The 19764-nt window shown below is 39.7% G+C and overlaps 1 protein-coding gene across 1 annotated transcript in view; it reads left to right on the top strand.

Moving 5' to 3' along the window:
- The first annotated feature begins 294 nt into the window (after positions 1-294).
- LOC109415715 (uncharacterized) overlaps positions 295-19764 on the top strand; it is a 42007-nt gene continuing 22537 nt past the window's right edge. The window contains exon 1 of the mRNA XM_019689650.3: positions 295-617. The gene's annotated coding sequence lies outside the window, so the exon portion shown is untranslated. The remainder of the gene's footprint in view (positions 618-19764) is intronic.

Here is a 19764-nt window from a genome sequence, read left to right as displayed (position 1 = left end):
AACAAACAACTGAGTTGAAACCCCAACCCAATGGTCGTCTCCCGTCTCCCAAGATGGTGACACAACGCGAAATCTCGCGAGCTTCGTGATCAACCACAACACAAAACAGGTGAGCCGATCGCGCCCTGCGCAACAACTCGCGAATTCAGCGAGAGAGAAGTCGTCATTTGAGAGAGTGTGATCGCGAGAGCGCCCACCTCTGTACATATCGTGAGGAGGCTGCGCGCACCTCGCCCGCTGGCCCCACATCAGCGAGATTGTCAACGTTGTCGCGTTCAAGATTTTCAGCAGCAGCCAGCAGCCAGGATGCCTGCTCGCTGCCTGGCCTGCCATTGAGAAGTACGCGGTGGAGAAGGAAAGTGCGCTTTTTTGTTCACTGCTCCGGACGACGTCGAACGACGATATCTAATTAGTCAGCATCGAGCGCGGCGGCGGTGGTGAGATCGATCGGGCGGAAAGCACAGTGCAAGCACAAAGGGCGGCGGCGGCGATTGAACAATCGAATCGATCGAAGGAACAACCGAAAAGCAAGCAAAGGAGTGTGTGAGTGCGCAGTGAGGCGGAGGAGCCGGGTTACAAAAATCATCTGGGGTGGCGCAGCATAAAGGGGTTGTGAAGTGAGTTTGAAATCTTGGTCATACGACCGAGATTGAATTGGGGGAGAACGACGACGACGACGACGACGACACATCGTGCGATCGAGGAGGGGTGGTTTGATTAGTGATCAAAGAGTGTGGAAAATTTTTGTCAGTTGAAGAATATCGCGAAGACAGCGCCAGTGGGTGACAGTTTGGGATGGTGTGTACGGAAGTGATTCTGCCAGAGGATGAGGTCACAGCTGTGCCTCATGAGGAGTCGTTTGCAGCAGTGCGGTCAAGTAGGCCGTTGTTGAGGGTAGCAGAGTGTTGTCCTGGTAACGAAAAGCGGCGGGATGCTTTGATTTCCAGTCATTAGTGAAAGAGTCGAGCTGGTTTAGCTAAGTAAGGAATAATCTCCTAAAATAGACACCCGCCTCCGTGATTGGGAGAGAGCGGGACAACGGTGGAAGAACGTAGCAGAAGCGGAGGAGGAGAAGCGAAGAAACACTGGTCAACGAATGGTCGGTCGGTCGTACGACCGATGGGAGTACAGCTTTTTGCATGGCGGAGAATGGTGTTGTAGACAAAGGTGGACCTGTGGGGGCGACAAAGAGATGATGGTGGTTGACGGAAGAGGTAGTGATATCGCTTTTCGATTCTTCGTCGCCGTGTATGTCGCGGCATTTTTTTTTTTTCTTGAACCGCTTCTCGCTGTGTTTAGTCGTTGGGGATTTTTTGCGCGCAGTTCTCTTCGTGTATCTCATACACTCTTCTATACACGCCCTCCTCCCTGCCTTGGGTCCTCTTTGCTTCGCTTCGATTCCTCCTCGTCTCGCTCGGAGCCAGAGAGATCCCTTCGTTTCGTGTCGGGCTAAATGGAGCTCGTTCGTATACAGAGTTGGTCGCGGAGCCGCCGCAGCCGCTGGTCGACTCAACTGGTGTTAAAAGATTTTAATTTTTGCATATAATGAACCTCTTATATCTTCTTATGTGTGAGATTTCTATTCACCAGTTCTCGGGCTCGGAGGAGCACAACACGTTCCGACGATGAGGAGGATGGGATGGGGAGAAGAAGGAGCCGCAAGCAACGGATTTGCAAACTAGCTCCTCTCGGCTGCGGTGGCGGTCTGCTTCTTGCTGAACCGCTCGCTGCACCAACCAACACCTCTATATGTAAAACTAGTTGATTAACAGCTGCACACCGGGTAGGGTGACCAGACTAAAATGCAATCAGGGAGGACAGCCTCTCTCTCTCTCTCTTCTTGGCGTAACGTCCTCACTGGGACAAAGCCTACTTCTCAGCTTAGTGTTCTATGAGCACTTCCACAGTTATTAACTGAGAGCTTCCTCTGCCAATGACCATTTTGCATGTGTATATCGTGTGGCAGGCACGAAGATACTCTATGCCCAAGGAAGTCAAGGAAATTTCCTTTACGAAAAGATCCTGGACCGACCGGGAATCGAACCCGTCACCCTCAGCATGGTCATGCTGAATACCCGTGCGTTTACCGCTTCGGCTATATGGGCCCTGTTGGTGACAGCCTGGAGGACAGCCTGTTGGTGTCTAAAGCACAGCATACACACTTAGAAGAAATCATCGATTTCGGTAATAACCGAAATCTCAACCGTTAAGTTAATTCTACCGGAAAAATTCGATAAAGTTAGCAACGTTTACCAAACTTCGTTAGAGTTTGACAGATAAACGATAAAATTTGTTTATTTTAAAGAATTTCGGTAAAAAAACATTACCGAACGCTCAGCAGTTGAGATTTCGGTAAAAATTACCGAACGCGAATAGCTGTGTATACAACAAGATAAGGAATATTTATCTATGTAAACATCAATTTTGAACGTAATCATGCGACGTCATTCTTATCGTCCTTCTACGATGACCAAATGGATGTGGAGTACTAGATTGTTTTGGTCACACCTTTTAACGATTTGAATTACATCATCGAAAAACTGCCAGTTTCCCGGAATGTATCACCTTCTAAATGTTGTAAACCGTCAATCAAAATCTAAGTAACTCAGTTAAGGTCTCACTAGCGGCGTTATAGTGATTTTTTCGGCAGTCAAGTTCGCAGATTGTGAATTCAGATGGACTTGGTGGTCTAGTAGCTGATTCGTATGTACAAGGTCCTGGGTTCAATTCCTGGCCCATCGCTTCCATCCTACTTTGTATCTTTCTATCAACTTTCTCTCTTTCTCGTCTATACATATACAACTCATGTACATATATTCACAAGTTCATAGCCATCGCTAGAACGGAAATGGGTTGATAATGCCGTTTCCCCTAGTAAGAAGGGAACAGTATCAATCTATCATATAACGCCTACAAGTTATACAACCAAGAGAACTGTGCCGCTTCTTTTTCAGAGTAATCCACACCCTATCCTACTAACAAACACTACATCCGTGCTGTTTGTGGGGACGCAGAGTGCTCTCGATCTCTAGTTGCAACAACCATCACACTGTAACACTCCTTTCCCTTCCCAATCGAGAACCATCAGCCAAATTCCCACAGCCATATTTCTATCTGTTCTAGGACCGCAGTGCCAATTATCAACCTACTAACTATCCCATTACTACTTTCTAGGTTTAATCACCGCATGACTTTATCATAATTGAATTTTATTGGCTTTTCTCGGTGAACTTAATACTACTCAAAGAAGGAGGGAGTAACGAAAGTAATGAAAGAAACGGTGGATAGAATCGCAAGTGTGCGACGAGAGAAATTGAATAGAAGTTGAAAATTAACAGAGGGCCATAATTGAACAACACAATCACAACAACGACCCCTTTGCCTAACCCCTTTGCCTAACGTCCTCGTATTACTTGTATTACCCATTACTAGATTGTTGTTGACCTTCTGAAGTAGTACTTTTCTCATTTTTATTTGCTCCGGGTCTTGAAACATCCCAACCAACATTGTTGCTGTACAACAGATGAATAAGCCGCTCTTAGGCTTGATTTGGAAAATTTTGGCTGAATAAGCTGTTATTCAGCTGTCATTGTTACTTGGGATCAGTACCAAGGCTAACTTGATAATTAGCTCCATCAAGCGGCAAAATCACCTGCTAATTGATACATCATCAGATTGCACATGACATCCTACAAACAGATCATTGAGATCCTTTCAGGAATTCCATTCGTGGATTACTCCAGCAATGCTGTTTGGAATTTCGTTAGGAATTTCTGCGAGGGGTTCTTCCAGGAGTTTCTGCTGGGGATTTCTCCTGAAACTTCCTCTGGCCAATCCTCCGGAATACTCCTCTAAGATATTCTTCTAGAATACCTTTTAGGGTTTTCGAGACGCTACAGAGGCGTTATATAGTCTTTTTAGGGGTTACATAGGCGTTACATGGAGTCCGAGGGCGTTTTAGGGGGATTTTTGGAGATATTTCATGAAGTATCATTCGGCAGGTTCCGATACTTTACCAGTAAGTCTATGTTCAGGTATGTTACAAGAATTCCGACGGGATTTCAAAACGCCTTGAAACAGCCGTGCAAATCTCTAGGAGGAAATCTCCACAGATTTCTAAAAGAAATCTCTGCAGATTTCTTGGAGAAATTACAGACTTCAGGAAGACATCTTTACAGATTTCTGGGAGAAATCTACATAAGGACTGTTCAATTTATAAAACGGACAACTTTATAAGGCTATAAAAAGAAGACGCGCAGTTAAAATTTAACCACGCTTGCTTCGTTTTTCAGAACATCATCTCTTATTATAGTAATCATTTTTGAATCGAATAAAAATAGTTTTATTTTATAGAAAATCGGCCAGATGTTAAATGAGGTGAATTTTTCGATTGCTGAAATTTGAAAATATATATAAAATTACTGTTCAAATATGGAATATCGTTTTTAATACCAGAAAAGTATGTGCCATGCTGCAGCAGCATGAGTAATAAACATTCTGGAAAAATTTAAACTCAATTGGAAAATAAAGTGTTGAGATATTAAAGTCTCAAGTTAGATTCGATTTTTTGAATAAAATTCAATTGTGAAGCAAAAAGGTCATGAAAATATTAAATAATCAATTTTTTTATGCATCCAGTCGAAAGTGTCAATAATGTGGTTTTAAATGCAGAAAACTGCTTCTTAATAGCATTGCTGGTTTGGTTACTGTGCGGCATTACAGATACAGTAATCAAAACAGTTTCTTTCGTTGATAATTCTTCCAAATAACCAAGCTACCTAATGCAAATTTTGCATAACAATGATGTTGGGAATAAAAACTATGCATCCGATTATTATTAAATAAGGTGTACAATAACATAGGACCAACTTTATTGGAAATATATAACAACAAGATTCGCTAGAGTCGAAAATCTGCATCAATGGAGCAAAAAGAATGGAATTTTTTAATATGACCATCTTTATGGATTAAATTTTTGATGAAAAATGCATATCACAGTTAATTTTCTTCAGTATCATTCAGAGAGCAATATTCTACTACTCTGGATAAATTTTTAGCCGAATCCGTGATGTTATTGCAACACAGGACTTAAATGAACATTTTTTAATAATTTCTATAAAAACAAGGCAATTCACTATATCAAGCTGGTACCAGCTTGGTGCATTATTACTGATCAACTATTGAGCTTTACCTTTACTAGAATAGTGTAAGCTTCCAATTCATTAAAAACTTCATGAAAATCTGCATGTTAAGTATGTGGAAAGTTATGTCGAATTTTGAGAAATGGGTTTTTATTGATGTTTTACGAAAACCGCTTCAGTTACACAATAAAGATCATTTTGCTTAATGTTATATTTTTCCTACATTTGAGAATACCTATAGAAAGTTACGCAAAAAATTGATAATGATTTTATTGAAAAATAAAAAAGATATCGCACAAGCAAGTTGTCCGTTTTATAAATTGAACAGTCCTTAGATTTCTGGAACAATCTCCTCAGATTTCTGGGATGTAATCTCTACAGATTTTTGGAAGAAATCTCCAAATATTTCTGAAAGAATGCTTCTGGAACAGATCTCTACAGATTTCCGGAAGAAATCTCCACAGAATTGCGGACGAAATCTCCACAGATTTCTGAAAGAAATTTCCACAGATTTCTGAAAGAAAACTCCACAGATTCCTGGATGGAACCTGAGAAAAATCCTTGAATACCTTTCAGATTTCTTACAGGAATCGTTCCAGATTCCTTCTAGGAATCGTTCCAGATTTCTTAGTAAAGACCCGCTAAGCTCAAAACACTCCCCTACCCGAAATCATTATTGTAAACTATATGAGTATAAATAATTCCTCAAGGATTTTTTTATAGCATACTGCAGTGATTCCATCATGGATTCCTCCAGAAATTCCTTCAAGAATTCATCTAGGGATTTCACCAGACAATATTCGGGGATTGGTCCTGAGATATCTTTAGAGGTTCCTACAGTGATTGTTCCAGTGTGTTTTTCGAGGTTTCCTTCAGGAATTTCTCCAGAGATCTGGAGATTCTTTCAGAAGCAACATCATGGATTATTTTAAAAATACCTTGAAGAACTCTTCTTGGGAAGCCTTCAGGAACTCCCTCTGGAATTTTTTTAGAAACTCTTCCAGGAATTAATCCACGAGTTCCTCCAGAAACTGTTAAAAGATTCCCTTAGAATTTCCTCTTGGGATTGCTTCCGAGATTTCTTCCGAGATTTCAGGAACTGCTACAGGGATTCTTTTAAGAGTCTCTCTATGAACCCTTTTTTTTATCACGACTTTGAACGACTATCAGTATGCCAGATAAGAGTTTCCAAAAAAAAGTGCTTAAACAAAAGTTATTGCAAAATGGCCATTTTTTTCAAAATCAATGAAAATAAAAATAGTTGTAAATCAATAGTCTTTTTATTGTTTTTCAATAGTTCCATTATTGAAACAAGTTAATGGCAGTTAAGTTTACCTAATGTGATGATTATTTATTCTATTTATAAAAACTATTGCATCATATTTTTTTTTTTTTTTTTTTTATTTATTGTCGTCAATCAAACGTAGACCAGTTTCAATACATTTCATGCTTAATATCTATTTATACATATTTTATAGTTATAATTGTTATTAGTTCAATTTTTTTTTTATCATTCTACATATAAAGCCTACATCTATCTGCTATTTTATTTAGCTTCTACGATTTCGAATGTTTTGAAAATGTTTCTTCAACTGCGTTCTAGTCATATTTAGGTCAATCATTTCACAATGCCGATTATAAGTGTACATCATTTGATTTAACGGCCCATATTTTGCATAATCAGCATGATGACGTTCCGCTGTAAACAAATTTCTCTCACGTAGATGCCGGCTGGGAGCATAAAAATTCAATTTGGACAATAATTCAGGTGAATCAGTACGCTGTGAGACAATATCAGTAACAAACGATACCATAGCGTAGTCACGTCGTTCTTTCAATGTCTGAATGTTGATCAGCAAACAACGTGCTTCGTATGAAGGCAGAGGAAATACTGTCCATCCTAACTTACGTAGTGCGTACAATAGAAACTGCTTCTGAATTGACTCTATGCGTTCTTCATGTTTTTTCATGTAAGGAGACCAAACAACGCTGCAATACTCTAATATTGATCTCACATACGCAATGTATAATGATTTTATAGTGTATGGATCCTGAAAGTTATAACCAAAACGTTTTATAAACGATAACATATTATATGCTCTATGGATAATTGTATTATAATGTTCTACAAACGTTAATTTTGTGTCTAAAATTATACCCAAATCTCTTATTTTTGCACATTTTTCAACAATTTGATTGCCTAGCTTTATTGAGACATCTGATGGACATCGTTTTCTACTGTACGTTATATGATTGCACTTTTTTACATTTAATTCCAATAAACTTTTAGAGCACCATACATGGAATATTTGAATTTCATTCCTAAATACATCGGCGTCATCTTTATTTCTAATTTCTAGGAACAGCTTCATGTCATCAGCATATATAAGAACATTTAGTTTTTTTAGTATAAAGGAGATATCGTTAACGTATAAAATAAAAAGAAGAGGCCCCAAGTGTGAACCTTGGGGAACTCCAGATGTGACATTAATTGGTTTTGATTTTTTCTCATTGAATCGCACTATTTGTTGACGATCAGTTAGATAAGACTTGATCCAGCTGAGGAGCCCCGTTGCAATTCCCATCTTCCCATATTGAAACGACTTATTACCCCGTGATCTAATTCCGTTTGTCTGAAGTTGGTCGAAAATCAATGGTGCTCTAGAGACTCTCTAGAAGAGCAACCTTGGGAAGTAGAGGGTTAAGGAATACTTCATGATATCCTCATGATTTCTTCAGAAACTCCTCCTGAAATTCCCTCAGGAATTGCTTCTTTGATTTATTCATGAATTCTTCCTGTGATTCCTCTAGAAATTTCTCTAGGGATTCCTCCAGAAATTCCTACAGGAATTCTTCCAGTTATTCCCCTAGAGACACCTAAAAAAATCTTCTAGAAATTCCTCCAGGAACTCCACCAGGGGTTCCTCCCGAGATTCCTCCTGATAATGCTCTAGTGATTCTTCGAGGAAATCCTTCAGGAATTCCACAACAGGTTTCTCTTCAGAAATTTCTCTAGGGATTTCTCCCAAAATTCCTCTAGGGAATCTTGCAGGAATTCATTCAGGTATTCCTTCAGGATTACTTCCAAAGTTTGCTTCAGGAATTCATCCAGGAGTTCCTCCAGGGAGTCCTCCAGGAACTTCCCTTGGAATTCCTCCAGGAATTCCTACAGTATGTCCTCCAGGTATTCCTTTAGGAATTCCTCCACGGATACAGTGACCTCACACCGATGAATCACCTTAATTTTGTACACTATTTATGAATTACCATTGTGACCAAATGAGTGATCCATGACCTGTGGTCATTTTTGCGATTCATAAATTGTGGGGTCACTGTACATCCAGGAATTCCTCCAGGGATTTCTCAAGGAATTCATCTGGGGATTGCTCCGGAAATTCTTTCAGAGGTCCCTCCCAGAGTTCCTTTAGAGATTCCATCAGGAATTTATCTAGGAATTGCTCCTGGCATTCGTGCAGGATTTTCTGCGATGCCTTCAGGAAATCCTCCAGTTATTCCTTCAGAAAATTCTCTAGCGATTTCTCCAGGAATTCCTCCAGGTATACCTTCAGAAACTTCTCAAACAATTTATCTAGGGATTTAAAATTTATTCAGAAGTTCCTCCAGGATTTTCTCCAAGAATTGCTTCAGGGATTCCTCCTGGAATTCCTTCAGAGGGATTTCTCCTTCCTCTAAAGATTCCTCCAGGAATTCGCCCAGAAATTTCTTCAAGTATTCCTCTAGAAATTTATCTGCGAATTCTTTCAGGAATTCCTCAAGACAATTCTTCAGAAATTTCTCCAGGGATTTCTCCCACAACTGCTCTAAGGATTTCTCCAGGAATTCATCCAGGGATTGCGCCGGGTATGCCTTAAGAAACTCTTCTGGAGATTCCTAGAGTTTACTCCAGATATACCTGCATTTCTCCAGGAATTCATCCAGGGATTGCTCCGTGAGCTCTTTCAGAGATTGCTCCAAGAATTCCTGTAGTGATTCCTTCAGATTTTTTTCGCGGGATCTTTTAACGAGCAGAAAATTCAGAAATCCGTCCATAATCTTTTCCTGGGATTCACCCAAGAATTTTTCCAGGGTTACCTGAAGACTTTTTGAATTACTTAGTGATTTATATTGGAATCCTTTAAGTTCATAGGGATACAGGAGCCAGCAAATTCTCCAAGAAGTCATCCAGGAATTCTTCCACAATTATCTCCGAGAAATCTTTAAGGAGTTTATACACAGATTTATTCAGAAATCCATCCATGAATTCCCTCAAAAATAGTTATGCAGCTCCTGCATAGGAGTTTTTTTTTTTCAGAAATTCGCATTGTGATTCCTTTAGGAATACATCCTATGTTTCTTTCTCAGTCACTGTGACTTATTTTAAACATAAAAGTACTATGGAGATTCTGGCTTTCTCCGTCTAGAGAATCCGATCGATTGAATTTGCATCGCCCGACGTTTCAGCCGGATTTTTTGGCCTTTTCAAGGGTAAAATTGTCCATCGTTTTTTGTTTTTATCAATAATATACAGCTTTACCCTTGAAAAGGCCAAATAAATCAGGCCGAAACGTCAGACAATGCCAATTCAATCGTTTGGATTCCCAAGAATGAGAAATCCAGAATCTTCACAGCATACCATTTTCAATCGAAAACCTCTAACAACATAAAGCTATTCATATTCTAGAAACGCTTTCAGACATTTCTCCAGGAGATCCTTCAGGAATCCTCTTGGAATTTCTCTAGGAAATGCACCACGAATTCCTCTAGAAATAACTTCTTAAATTTCTCGAGACATTTATTTTTGAATACATTTCAGCTGTTTACCCAGGAGGATTTTTCCAAGAATGCCATCAATTGTTAGTCCTCCGGAAATACCTCCAAGATTTTTTTTTAAGAATTTCTCCCTCCAGGATTCCCTTCAGAAATTTTTACAGGGTCACCTCAAGGTTTCATCCTGTGATAGTTTCAAGGCTTTTACGAGAATACCTTCAAAAACTCATCCAAGGATGCATCCGAGAATATATTAATTGTTGTATAAGAGTTTATAAAACTATCTTTTGGAACATTTCGGCAATGATGTACTCGAAATCATACAACTGAAGGTTTATTCTTAGAGGAACAGAGATCCAGGATATTCCAAGATTGCTAACAAGTAAGCTTACTTAAAATTAATGATTAAACACTGAAAAAACTCAACTTAGTCATGGAAGACATTATGTAGCCATTTTCAAAAAAAACGAATGGGTTTCCATTACGTTCTACTGAAGAAATTTTTAAAGAAATCAACTCCAGGGGAAGAGGACATCCAGAACTAAAAAATCTGGGAGAGTTTCGAAAGGAACTTCTATTGAGTTTCCATAGGAACTTCAGAATCCCAGAAGCAATGATGAATTCTATGAAACTACTGGAGGATTCCCATTGCGAAGCCGCCCTGAAACGGCCCGTAATCCCTTGAAATGCCCCTAAAAGCCTCACTGAAACATCATGGAGACCCCTGAAACCTCCTAAAACGCCCCTGGAATCTCTTTGAAACTACCTGTATCCCTTGAAACGTCTTTAAAAGATTTCCTGAAACATTCTGGAACCTCCTGAAATCCTGTGAAAGCTCCTAACTGCCTTTGAAACCGCCCTGATTCGTCCTATAACCCCTTGCAACGCCTCTAAAAGCCCCCTGAAAGATCCTGGAACCCCGTGAAACCCGCAGAAACCTCTGGCCACGTATGGACATTCACCTACATGAGCTTTTTTTTCAATCAGGCAGGCTGTGGCACACAAGACAGTCACAAGTTTCCAGGCTCCCATCGCGTCGCCAAACAGGAGTGAATCTTCCGGATCTGTCGTTGATTCTGTTGTTGTTTTTTGAGTTTATTGAGCATTCTAAATCACGATTCGAATCCGTTCGATTCGCATTTGAACATGAACGTAGAGCAGAATAGACCTAGGACAGGACAAGACAGCTATAATCAGCCCAAGAGAAACCAAATTGAGTACACTCGAACCTCCATTTAGGTAACGAGTCGAGACTGCCTAAATAGATTTTTTTACCTAAATGAATTCATTACCTAGATGGATTTCAAGGTTGCAAAGAAGTTAGAGAAGGGCAAGTGGCTTGCAGATGCAAAGGGGAGGGTGTCAAGGTTTTCAGATGTAAAAAAGGATGGTCAGAGGTATTTCAAGGGAGTTTTTACGGGGGTGTGGGTCATTGGCGTTTCCAGGCGTTTCAGGAGGTTTCAGAGGGTGGCTTCATATGCTTTCAGGTGAACTTCACGGGAGTTTCAGAGGTGTTTCAAGGCGCTTCAGCAGGTTTCAGAGATGTTTTATGGGGCTTCAGAAACTCTCATGTGAATTTCATGGAGGTTCCATGGGGGTTTCAGGGGCGTTTCAAAGCGTTTCAATGTGTTCCAATGCGTTTCAGGGCGTTTCATGGCCTCTCAGGAGGTTTTAGAAGGTTTAAGGGTGCCTTCAGAGGGTCGCAGGTGAATTTGACGAAGGTTTAATAGGAGTTTTAGCGGCATTTCAAAACGTTTCAAGGCGTTTCATTGCGTTTTAATGCGTTTCAAGGTGTTTCAGGAGGTTTAAGGGGGGCTTAAGCGGGCTTCAGAGGCTCGCAGGTGAATTTCACGGACGTTTCATGAGGGTTCAGAGGCGTTCCAATGCTTTTCATGACGTTTCACTGGGGTTTTAGGGGGCTTCAGAGGTTCTCAGGTAAATTTCACGGAGGTTTAATAGGGATTTCAGAGGCGTTTCAAAGTGTTTCAAGGCGTTTCAACGCTTTTCAGGACATATCAGGAAGTTTCCGATGAGTTTGAGGGTGCACGGTGCTCCATTTACCGTTATTATAAAATAAAATATACCATCAAAACCTGAAACGCCATTCTCTTTATTTATCTATCCTACACCTCTGGGCAAATTTTTAAAATCATCGTTGGGCGAAATTTTGAGTTACGCCCTTTTAAAGGGCCTAACCTCTAAAAAATCGTGTTTCTATAGAATAACATCACATTTCATAACAGAATCATGAATTAAAGGCATCCGTAACAAAAATTATCATGAATAATATTGAAATTTGGTAGTATGCATCCATATAAATATAAGTGGAGTGCATTTTCTATCAAAATTGGTCATTTCATCAATATACGGTAGGTGTTCTTAGGGCGTATAGAAAACAAACATTTCATCGGTGTAACAATTCCATTAAAAGTATATTGTATTGTGATTCCATATGTCTATAGATGCTCATATTACTCTCAGTCAAGGCGTTAGTATTCACATGCATCCAGCACAAACATTTCAAAAGGACGTAACTGATCTTCAACACAATATCTTCTCCCATAGCTGTAGTTCGTATCTCATCTTTCCCAGGACACCAACAACCACTATCGGAAAGAATTGCATTTTCCCCGTCCAGTAGTAGTTGTAAATTGCGTCGGAGAGATAAAGGTTTGGTTTCAGCAAGCAGTTTCGCCTTTTTGAAATGTTAGCACCGATATATTAAGAGCGTACACTCTCTATACAGCAAATCTGCTTTGAAAACAATAGTCAAAAATATGGGCAACCATAAATTGAACAAAAAGAAATCTGTCTGTGTGAGAAATATCTTAAGCTATAAGAATAGAAAATCAAAATATGCAAAGGCCAAAAGACAAAAAGTCGCAACAGGCAACAAATAATCAAGCATAATTTGCAGGGTGAAATTTTAATCTTCTTTCAAAACATGTAGGCAAGACCTTTTGTCCCTTCTAAATTTACTTTTATTCGACCTTTTGTCTTTATTTATTTTTTTCATTTGTACGTTTTGTCTTCATCAGCTTCAGCATTTCAGAAGGGCGTAACTACTTTTTAATACGGCATCTTCTTTAAGGATGTGGATTGCATGTCACCCCTCTAATGTAAGCCATTAAAAAAGGAACATTTTTTTTTGTTTAGAAGTGCCATGCTATAGCTTTGAAAAAAGGTGTTGCTTTGGAAAGTTGTTACGCCCTGTTGAAATGCTGAAGCTAAGAAGACAAAACGTAGAAATGAAAAAAAAAAATCGGAAGAAAATATTGCGCGTTTAACCGTAGATTATCGCGCATAAATGTTCAAAATCGCTCATTGATCGTCGCCAGTACATCACCTGGTGTGAAGAATTAGCTTAAGTTAAAATTCACGAATAAAAAGAACAACCGTTGGACGCCTCAACTTCTTCCGTCTCTCCTAGGCGTGTTTCAATTCATTCATGCAAATTTATCCGGTTATCAGATAGAGGGGAGACTGCTCTACCTGTTACTGGTTAGAGTTTACGTGAATAATGGGAAATACGCTCAGAAGGATATGAAGAAGCAGAAATTTGCAATGTTTGTTACGCACTTTTCAAGTGTTAAAGTATAATCTAGATTGAGTTTAACCCTCAAGCAGTCACGTCTTCAACTACCTACAATGGCACTACGCTCACACTGTGTATCACAAGCGTGCATTTTTCATGGTGCGTGTACTCAGAACACGACGCGACCGCCCCCGGGTTAAATAAGGGCGAAAGTAATATGAGCGAGTTCTCTTCAACGACTCTCTCTTCTTCAAATTAAAGTGACAAGATGCAAGTATGGTTACACTTTTTGGTCATAAATCGCTAGTCTAAGTGCGTCAAAGTGTGAAAAAATCGATTGAATTTGCATCTTATTACTTTAATTTGCAGAAGAGAGAGTCGATGAAGAGAAATCGATCATGTTACTTTCGCCCTTATTTAAACTCAAACGGTGATAACATTTCAAAAAGGCGAAACTGCTTGCTGAAACCAAACCTTTATCTCTCCGACGCAATGTACAACTACTACTGGACGGGGAAAATGCAATTTTTTCCGATAGTGGTTGTTGGTGTCCTGGGAAAGATGAGATACGATCTACAGCTATGGGAGAAGATATTGTGTTGAAGATCAGTTACGCCCTTTTGAAATGTTTGTGCTGGATTCATGTGAATACTATCGCCTTGACTAGGATTAATATGAACATCTATAGACATATGGAATCACAATACAATATACTTTTAATGGAATTGTTACACCGATGAAATGTTTGTTTTCTATACGCCCTAAGAACACCTACCGTATATTGATGAAATGACCAATTTTGATAGAAAATGCACTCCACTTATATTTATATGGATGCATACTACCAAATTTCAATATTATTCATGATAATTTTTGTTACGGATGCCTTTAATTCATGATTCTGTTATGAAATGTGATGTTATTCTATAGAAAACACGATTTTTTAGAGGTTAGGCCCTTTAAAAAGGCGTAACTCAAAATTTCGCCCAACGATGATTTTAAAAGTTTTCCCAGAGGTGTAGGGTAGATAAATAAAGAGAATGGCGTTTCAGGTTTTGATGGTATATTTTATTTTATAATAACGGTAAATGGAGCACCGTGGGGTGCTTAACAGGCTCGCAGGCATGTTTGCTGGTTAACTTCACGGAGGTTTAACGAGGGTTTCAGAGGCGTTTCAAAGTTTTTCAAGGCGTAACAATGCGTTTCATGGCGTTTCAGAGTATTTTAGATTTAAAGGGGGTTTTAGGGGGCTTCAGAGGCTTTCAGGTAAATATCTAGGAGGTTTTATAGGGGCTTAAGAGGCGTTTCAGAGCGTTTCAAAGCGTTTCAATGCGTTTCAGGGCATTTCAATGCGTGCCAGAGGGTTTCACGGGATTTCACAGGGGTCAGAGGCTCTCAGGTGAATTCATGGAGGTTTTGTAGTGGTTTTAAAAGCGTTTCAAAGAGTTTCAAGACGTTTCAAAGATTTTCAATGCGTTACAGGGCATGCCAGGAGGTTTTAGTAAGGTTTTAGGAGGGTTTTAGGGGGCTTCAGAGGCTGTCAGGTGAATTGCATGGAGGTTTTATGGGGGTTTCAGAGGCGTTTCAAAGCGTTTCAAGGCGTTTCAACGCTTTTCAGGACATATCAGGAAGTTTCCGATGAGTTTGAGGGGGCTTAAGAGGCTCGCAGGCATGCTTGCTGGTTAACTTCACGGAGGTTTAACGAGGGTTTCAGAGGCGTTTCAAATTGTTTCATTGCGTAACAATGCGTTTCAAGGCGTATCAGGGTGTTTTAGATTCAAAGGGGGTTTTAGGGGGCTTCAGAGGCTCTCAGGTAAATATCTAGGAGGTTTTATAGGGGCTTAAGAGGCGTTTCAGAGCGTTTCAAAGCGTTTTAATGCGTTTCAGGGGGTTTCAGGGGATTTCACAGGGGTTTTAGGGGGCTTCAGAGGCTTTCAGGTAAATTTCATGGAGGTTTTGTAGTGGTTTTAAAAGCGTTTCAAAGAGTTTCAAGACGTTTCAAAGATTTTCAATGCGTTACAGGGCATGGGGGTAAGGTTTTAGGAGGGTTTTAGGGGGCTTCAGAGGCTCGCAGGTGAATTTCTCGCAGGTTTCATAGGGGTTTGAAGGGCGTTTCAAAGCGTTTCAAGAGGGTTAAAGGGGCCTCAGAGGCTCATGGGGTTTCATGGGGGTTTTAGTGGCGTTTGAAAGCGTTTCAAGGCGTTTCAATGCATTTTGAGGTGTTTCAGAAGGTTTCAGAGGCTCTCAGGTAAATTTCATGAAGATTTCATTGGGGTTTTAGAGGCGTTGCTGGTCGCTGTACATGCCCTTCCTCTAGCACACAATCTGGTAACCCTAACGCCGGCTGACCGCACTCTAAAACCTGAGGCTGAGACGATATGTGCTGCGGCTGGCTGGTTGGCTGCCTGACTAGCTGATGCTTGTGCTATCAGATTTCTGCGGGTATTATTTTTTTCTGCTGCCATTTTTTACCATACACTAGAGATTTAGCTTGGGCGCAACTCGAGAAAACTTCAATAATAATAATACGCAACTCGTCCCACCGCACCGTCGTCATCATATTCGCTGAACGACGACATCAGCACAGTTGAGCGGTTTCTCGAGTGAGGTCAGCAGCTAGGTAAGGTAAGATGCTCCAGGCCGATCTGAACTGAAACTGTGCTACAGGAGGATGCCCGGTTTGTTGACAACAAAGTAGGCGTTGGTGAGAATCGCCTACTAAATGTACGGTCGATTGGATGGTGAAACGTAGTTCGAACGTCCAGCCTACTGCGACGTCGGTCGTCGTCGAAGGGTCAAATTGTCAACGCGCACTTAGCTTAAATTGAGTGTGTGTTGCGTTCGCTAGCAGGCTGGCTGTTGTTTGCATATTGTAATTAGACGAGAAATGCAAACAGCCTTTTCCACATTCCACGCGGTTTGACTAAATTGCTGCTGCTGCTCTTAGCTGCAGCAACTTGAGCCGTCCGTCCAGGTTGGCGTATTTATCTTTTTTCCACGCCTTCCCGGGGACCTGCCCGCGCGCAGTGGCTGTGGAGTCCGAGCGAGCAGTTTTCCTAGCTACAGACGGCTCTGATATGTGTATCTTTGGGTAGCTAAGGTAGGAGTATTTGTGGTGTAGATAGATAGACGGAGGCCTTATGGGCTGTCCTCTCCAAAGTGGTTGCGCTGTGGGGTACTGGTTGTGGACCTACGAGCACTCACAATAATTGTCATGTTAATTTCACTTGAAAATGACATGCAACCTTACTAAATCAATAGTTTTAGTTGTACTTCCTTGGTACCGGGATTGAAGAGGCCAGCGGATTCATAAAAATATCAAATTGAAGAACAGAAACTTTGTATGAAGGGATCAAAGAAACTCAGAAATATATTTTGCTTTGATTTTGATTGTTTCCATGAATCGTTATCGATAAGAAACATCGATTTACCGAAGCTTGATTGTACCCACGTAACTATGAATGCTGAACAGTGAGAGTATTAGCTGAACAATAGTTGGTTAATGGTGTCAATGGCTGAATACAATGACAACTGAATATTTGTAGTAGGCAGGTCTTAGTGCATAAGTTACATTAATGTAGGCATTGACTGTTTCGACCGATCTGTCGATAATTCTGAAATAATCTTTGGTGAAGATAACACCGTTGTTTGATGGTATCTTACAATATTGGTCTGAAGTATGGATTGTTTAACTTTTAATCAGCAATACATAGATGGCTGAATATCAAGTTGTAAAGTATATTATTCATCTGGGTAACCAGCTCTAAACCATACACCACCATGTATAATTAATCATCTGTTGTTCAACCTTTATTCAAATATTTTTTTAAGCTGACCCAAGCATGGTTTTCGTGAAGTCAACATCGCTTCTTCAGCCTCAATACAGACTTAGTTCAAACCATGTTCTTGTTCATGTTCATGTGAGCTTCACTTAGAATGTACAAAGGATCTCGAAGAGATGACTGAATGACATCAAAATAATCTGGATTTGACTTCTGTGTCGATTTCTTCAAGTTCTAAATGAAGTTTTCAAGTGACTTTTTCCCTCAGTGCATATGCATGACGACTGCAACGCGAATGCAATCACGGTTCACAACCAACGCGCAGCAGCTTGGAGAGGGCGTTGAGAGCTAGCTGCTTGCTGCATATGCATTTGAGGAGTGCACCACAGCCTCTTGGTGGTGTGTACCAGGCAATTACTGGTCTAAGTAGTGTCCACATTTCTTGTGTAGGTACCTACTTGGTAGGTACCCGGTACCCGGTACTCAAGGGTTTTTTTTTCGGGGGGTATCCAATCCAGTCGCAGGAACAACGGAGGAGGAAGGTGGCACTTTGATGGATAACGCAATTGCTGTGGGTCGTTAGATAAATGTGGTTATATTTCTACCTTAAGTGATTGTGGGCAGTTTATCTTAGAGGGTTGGTTCATTAAAAGTGCTTTGAATGGTTTCTGGGTTACGTTTTCTACTCAGTGATATGCAACTCAATTTTCCGGAAGTTTTCAAAAAAATACTTTTTTTGTTTTTCCCATATGCATTTCCTAAACATTCACTCAATTTATCTATTTCAGCATATGTAATCTTATAAAAGCGGACCTTGACCAGTATATACAAAAAAGTTGACAGTATTACCTTTTTTTTAGTTTTGACGGATACAGATAGGTGAGCTCGTTCCATGTTTATTTTTCAATCCCGTTCATTTTATTTGTAAGAAATATGTCGTTATTCATGAGTACGAAGCTCTATAGAGTGAAGAAGTTGTGTCTTATCCCAAGTATATTTTTTTAGTTGAATAAACTAGAAGAGGTTCTTAGAACTACCATAAAACCAAAATAAAAGTTATAAGGTTTTATGACGGTTCAGAAAACCTCTACAAGACAAGATTGTTCATTAAAATGTTACTTGGGATTTGACACCTTTAAAATGTTCTCGTTTTATCTACATGATAGACAAATTGATGGCAGCATAAATGTTCCAAATTTTCATCCTTTGCGGGAACTACTATAGCGAAAAAGTTTTAAAATATTCTCTTAATATTTTTTCCACGGATTTCATCAACATTACTTAGATAACTTCATTATTAAGTATTTCTACAGAGATTTGTTAACGATTCCTCAATTTTTACTGCCAATGATTATTTCTAGGCATTCCTTCAAGCACCCTCCAAGGAGGATTTATCTCAGGTATTCCTTCAAACATTCATTATTTCTTTAAGGAGTTATAAAATAAACTTCCAAGAAGTCTTTGAGAACTTTCTCCAACAATTCCATTGGCGATTTTTCCAAAGATTTGTTCGGAATCATCTCAAGTATAGTTGAAATATTTCCTGCAAGAATTTCTTCAAGTACTTCTCCAATTAGTACTGCAACATTCTTACAAAAACTTCTCCAAGAAACTCCATAGGAATTCTTCCAGGAATTGAGATTGAGGTACCTGAGTTAATTCGTCAGAAACTCCTCCAGTGGGTTCTCCAAATATTCCATAAGTGATTTTCCATGGATCATGATTATTTCAAGCCTTTAAGAATTTGCTTTAACATTTTCACCGGTATTTCTTCAATTCATCCTTTGTGATTGTTTCTGCAAGGATTACTCCAGGATTTTCTCCAGGTTTTCATCCAGGGGATTCCTCCAAGAATTTCTTTAGAATCTGTTCCAAGATTATTATTTTTTTCAAAAACTCCTCCAAAAATTCGTTCAGCTATTATTCAAAGATTCCTTAAGGAATGTCTCAAAGTATTTCTATAAGAATTTCTTTAAAATTCCTTCAGAAGTTCTGACAATGATTACCTGATGCGTTCCATCAGGGATTCCTCCAAGCATTCAATTAAAAATGTTCCAAATAAATCCTTCAGGAAATTTCCAAAGAATTTCCAAAAAAAAATGCATAAAAGATTCATGTAAGAGTTCTGCGGAGCTCCTCCAATAACTACCCAAGAAAATCTTTCAAGAATTTCTAAAGATTTTTCTTCCAAAATATTTGCCAGGAATTCCTTCAAGAACTTATATAGAAATTCCTTCATAGAATTTTTATATGAACTTCTTCATGAATTTCTTTAAAGATTAGTACAAGAATTCTTTCGAAAAAATCCTGTTGCGATTTCTTAATTCTTTTAGAATTCTTTGAACATTCTTCCCAAGATTACCTCAAGCATTGCTCCAATTGTTCTTCCGGGAATTCGGCACCAACAATTCAAAAGGGCGTAACTGCTTTTCCATTAAATGCCTTCTCACAAAGCTGTGGATCGTATCTCATCTCGCCCGAGCAATCCAATAGCACTAATAGAATTCGTTTAATGTTCTGTAATAAGGCATTGGTTGCA

The sequence above is a fragment of the Aedes albopictus genome, chromosome 1 (assembly GCF_035046485.1).
Source record: "Aedes albopictus strain Foshan chromosome 1, AalbF5, whole genome shotgun sequence".
Taxonomy (NCBI): Eukaryota; Metazoa; Arthropoda; class Insecta; order Diptera; family Culicidae; genus Aedes; species Aedes albopictus.
The sequence above is the reverse complement of the archived record's forward strand: the minus strand, read 5'-3'. Positions and strand labels throughout refer to the sequence as shown.